Consider the following 5,298-nt stretch of genomic DNA (forward strand, 5'->3'; position numbering starts at 1 on the left):
TCCGGCTGCAGCCTTGGCCCACCCCGCGGAGCACAGAGCAGCCGCCTGGGGAAGGCGCCTCTGCACTTCCTAAGGCCCTGACCCAAACCTCTCGCCGCGTGGGGCCGGAGCGTCGCCTTTGCCCTCGCGAGTTCCTGGGACTAACTTCCCGGGCGTTGAAAGCCCTGCCTTTCTCTGCTGGCCTTGCACCTAAAAGCCCAAGTCGCAACTACTGCGCCACTAGGGCCCCTTCCTAGAGACAAGGCCCCTCTTTCCCCACCCCCACCCCCAAGTCCTCCAAAACCCCAGACTTCACATCGCAGATTCTGGAGGGAAACCCTGGAGCCCTTCATCCTTAACTCTGAAGGCCGTGAGAACCGGGCTTTCCCCGCCTGCCCCGGCCCTCGCCGTCAGGGGGCGCCCACGGCCGCCCCAACACCCAGTATTCCTAGACATCTGCTCCGCCGGCGCGCCCCGAGCCCGAGACCGGGCCGGCCCGCGCCGACGCGCCGCCTCCCTCCGGCCGGCTTCCGCGGGCAGAAGAGGCAGGGATTTCACACCCGCCATTCATTTGTCAATCGTGGGGGAGGGGGTGCCGGTGTGAGACAGACGGAGACGGAGAGACAGCGATGAGAACCCGAGATGCCTGCGGGCGAGCGAGCGCGCGCGCGCAACGGCGCTGCGCGGACTTCTCCGGGGTCCGGCCGGGCTTGCCAGGGGTGGGGAGCAGCTGGAGCCGGAAACAAAGAACGTCGTTTGGGGCTTTGACATGATTTTTCTCTCCCGGCTCTGGGCTGCCCAACACACTGACCGCTCCACGCCCTGTGACACAGCGAGCGAGGCGGGACAACCCGCACGCCCTGCTCTGAGCACAGGGATGGGGCCCCGCGGCGCCCTCGCCTCCGCAGGGCGGGGGGCAGCTCTCGCCCCGGGGTTCCCCCGGGGCTCCCCGCACACGCTCCTGGAGGCCGCGCGACCCGCCAGCAAAGTTGCTCAACTGGCGGGGAGGGGCCGGGGAGGGGGACGGAAACGGGGGACTTGGGCGGACTGGAATAAAGAGCTGGTCTCGGGGACCCTGCAGACTCGAGTTCCGCCACCTTTGTTTCCAGAGCGCCCTACAGGCGCTACTTCGCTCTTTGGGAAGCGTGTCGCAGCGCTTTACCGGGTGACAAAAAATGCTTGCCCATCCCAACCGCTGCAGGGCAAGCTTTTCCCGCCTCGGCGCCTCCCAGACGTCCGCGGCGCTCCAACCACCCAGTCCCCGTGCCCAACTCTGCGCGTGGGCCGCCTGCTCACCACGCGCGGGACAAAAGAAACCAGGGCGCTGGGCGTGAGCAGTGACAGACCCGGCCCGGGAGCTAGCCCTTCCCGCGCCAGACCTGCTCCCGACGGACGGCGAGCGGCCGGGGAGGGCCTGTCTGCGCAGGTAGCGGCTGCTGGGACGCCCGCTCACACTGTCAGGGGCTGCCCGGGAGCGCTGACCACACACCAGGGACCGGAAAGCCAGGTGGCCTGCACAGAGCGGCCTCGAAGTCTTGCACGCATGCAAGTCTGGGCAGCCCCCATTCAGACTTCAGCCGCCATCAAGTCAACAGCACCACACGCACACACACACCCCAACTCAAGGTACCTGGTGTCCCTTCCTGCCCACCAGCTCCAGGACTTTTCTAGGTTTCCTGTGCACCTCCCCTCCCCCAATTCCGTGAGTCCTTCCACCACCCCCCTACTGCGGGCTCCTTTTGTCTGGATCTTTTTCAGCACCAGTGGGCTCCCCAAAAGGTCCTTTTCAAGTTACCTGCAATTTTAAGTGCACACATTTGCCTAACTGAGCCTTACAGCAAGTTCTTGTTGCTTTCTACCAATTGCAATGAACTTTTGACTAAGCTCGCGTTTTTTGTTTTTAGGTACCCCCACCCCCAATAAGTTTTTTGTGTGTTTTCTTTAACCTTTAAACGGAAACAAAAGAAGCGTGATTACCTTGAAAGACGGCTTAGTGCAGAGTTGGTGGGGGTTTGGGGTGGCCGCAAGGCTGCGCGAATAGGCTCGGCGTGGTCGCGGCGGTCACCGAGGCAGTGCGGCGGCCCCGGGCGGGGTGCGGAGCTTGCAGGACGGCGCTGGAAGATGCGGGAGGATGCGGGGCTGGCTGCAGATCGCGGTCCCAACGCCTGTCCCCCGCACTTCAGGTTCGTGGCGGTTGCGCCCGCCTGCCCGGAGTGCTTCCCCGGAAAGGCTCAGGATGGCTCGCCTGCAAGTTCAAATGCGGGTTGTGACACCCATCAACATTATATCACTGTACCGTCAGCGCTGAGGAGGAGACTCAGCGAAGAGGAGGAGGAAGAGGAGGAGGGTTCATTCACCGGCTCCAAAAGCGCCCTCGAGCTTCAGCCACTCTTAAGAGCCCAGGCTTGGAAAGCCAGCGGAGGGGCGGAAAGGCAGCCCCGCGTGCCTGCGGTAGGGACCGCCTGCCGCCCTCCCCAGGCACTCCCACCTCGCCGGTTTCTTCCTGACAAGAAGTACCAATCGGCTTGGGGACAGCGGCGCACCCCATTCAGCGACTGTGCGCTCAAACACCACTACCCTCCTACCTCCGCCCCAGCCCGCTTCCCCGCCCCCACTGCAGCCAGTTCTGGGTTAAGGGAAAGGTGGCCCCAGACTCCTCGGGGGTCGGCCAGCACCAGTGCAACGGAGGGCGGTCTGTTGTTGAGAGCACGCGAAACTCTAAAATCACCAGAGAACTTGGTGATTGCGTGTGCACTGGGTTACAGAGCCTGCCTGTCCCATCTGCGGGAAGTGTCAGGTTCCGGGCTCCTGCCAACCTGAAGGGACTCGCAGATGGAGATGCGAAGGAGGGAGAATGTGTAGGAATCCCCAGTCCCTTACTGGGAAACTGCCCAATGGGGAGCCCAGCATCCGCTTGCCAGCTACAAAGACCCTGGCAATTAAGGGCTGGACAGGAAACCCCCCCAGGCAAATCCCTCTCTATTCAAAGAAGATCCTCTGGCTCAGCCGCAGACCTACATCTCTCCACTCCGGACTGGATTCTGCTTTCTTCGTTTTCCCTTTTTTCTTTAATCTTTTCAAAAGGTCCCTCGTGGAACTGTTTATTTAATAATAATATGAGTGCCAAGGACGCCCTGGGTTTATCAATGATCTTCTATGTTGTCAGGAAATGAGATAGTCATTCATGAGTGTATGTGATATTTCTCTTCCAGTTAGGCATACCTCATTGTGTAAACAGCAACACAGGGACTTGTCCTCTGTATTGTGTTACAAAAGATTCCCGATGGGGGCTTACAAAGCAAAAGGTCAACAACGTAACACAGAAGATTTCTGGCCTTAGGAAAAGAAACATTTGGCATTGTCTTTGTCTTTGAAGTCAAGTCTGAGGACAAAATATGTCTAAGGTGCGTGTCTATAGAACAATAATTGGGGGCACTAGAATAAGTGACAAGCTCTTTTTACATAAATATGGAAATAGCTTGATCATACTTATGCATTCAAATTCTTTGGGTCTGAAAGGACTCAACAGCAGTGAATTCTGCAGGCCCTACTTGGAAGATGGCGCCACAGTCCCTCCACACAGAAGTGATTAAAGAAGAAAGCTAGGGTTCTATTCGAATTTCTCTGACTCTGTTGGTTTCGGTACTTTAAGCTTTGGTGACCTAAACTAAGGTGTACCTGACCCAAGCCATGGTATTTTCAGTTGCCTCATATGCATATGAAAGTTGGACAATGAATAAGAAAGACCACAGAAAAATTGATACATGTGAATGATGGTGTTGGCAAAGAATATTGAAAGTCCCATAGACTGCCAGAACAAACAGAAAAGTCTTGGAAGAAGTACAGCCAAAACGCCCCTTCGAAGTGAAGTAGGGAGACTTTCTCTCCGATACTTTGGACATGTTTTCAGGAGAGACCCATCCCTGCAGAAGGACATAATTCTTAGAAAATAGCGGGTCATCAGAAAAGAGGACCGGACAGATAGACACATTGACTCAATCAAAACCATTGTGCGGGTGTTATGTTGTACATAGGGTGGCTATGAGTTAAACGGACTCAATAAGAGCCAATAACAACTTAGACTTCTGGGCATGCACATTTACAATATGTTTCTTTAGCAAGTTGCATGGATTATACAGGATCTTTTCTTTTAAGTGACTAACAGAAAGTTTATCAGGAGAATTTACAATCTCAAAATGTGCATCTTTCATTTGTTTTTCTGTTTAGTTTGGGTTTATTTTTCTAGGTTCACTATAGTAAAAGATGTAACTACTAAAAAAAGATTTATGAAACAACTGGCTCCTATATATTTTCACGGTGATTTATTTATTTCTAGAAAAGTATGCTCTCACTGCCATCGAGTTGATCTTGACTTAGGGCAACCCTGCAGAACAGAGAAGAAATGCCCCATGGGTTTCTGAGACTATACCTTTTTATGGGAGTAGAAAGCCTCATCCTTCCCCTCAGAGCAGATGATGGTTTCAAACTGCCTATCTTGTGGTTAGCAGCCCAACCCCTAATCCACCACACCACCAGAGCTCCTGTGCTATCTTCACTACCATTGAAATTCTTATCCATTAAATGTTTAGAAGCAAAAATTCATAGAACAGAGTGGGACATCACACTTTACATTTCACAGATAATCAAACTAAGGCCCAGAAAGCAACTTTCCTAAAACCACACAACTAATAGCCGAGCGGTTATGAGAACACGGCTCTTCACCCCTGGTACAGTGGTCTTTAAGTGATTCTTCCTTGCAACGTTATGAAGACGACTTCGCTTACAAGGTAGAAGCATGAAGTAACCTTTTGTTGATCTTCATGCATTCATTACGGTATCCGAGTGGACTTTCTCTGAAATAGCAGAGTGGGTTACACGTTGGGCTGCTAACTGCAAGGTCAGCAGCCAACCCCATCAAGTGCTCCACTAAGGAACTATGAGACTTTCTGTTCCAGTTAAGATTTACGGCCTTGCAAACCCTACAGGGTTACTACCCTGTCCTATAGAGTCGCTATAAATCAGAATCAAATCCATGGTAGTGAGCTTGATTTTTTTTCTCTCTGAAATACAAAAGTAGATGATGATGAAAACTGTGACTGAAGTCCAGAAACTGGTGGAAGAACCAAAACCACACCAAACTCACTGCTGTTCTGCATCCCAGAAATCATATAGGACAAGGTATAACTAACTGCTCCTGTGGGTTTCTGTGGGAGACTCCACTTGTTATGGTAGTAGAGAGCCTCGTAGAATTACTGCTGATGCGGCTGAAGTGGGATCGGACATGGTTTGGCATCTTCAATGATAGGTGAACCTCTTGAC

The 5,298-nt window shown here is 53.6% G+C and overlaps 1 protein-coding gene across 1 annotated transcript in view; it reads right to left on the reverse strand.

Annotated features, from left to right (window-relative positions):
- Positions 1–2,016, reverse strand: part of VCAN (versican) — a 117,666-nt gene extending 115,650 nt beyond the window's left edge. The window contains exon 1 of the mRNA XM_013004896.2: positions 1,957–2,016. The gene's annotated coding sequence lies outside the window, so the exon portion shown is untranslated. The remainder of the gene's footprint in view (positions 1–1,956) is intronic.
- Positions 2,017–5,298: the final 3,282 nt, after the last annotated feature.

Source organism: Echinops telfairi, unplaced genomic scaffold (genome assembly GCF_000313985.2).
Source record: "Echinops telfairi isolate 266 unplaced genomic scaffold, ASM31398v2 ScPeMD7_7469;HRSCAF=8507_1, whole genome shotgun sequence".
NCBI lineage: Eukaryota > Metazoa > Chordata > Mammalia > Afrosoricida > Tenrecidae > Echinops > Echinops telfairi.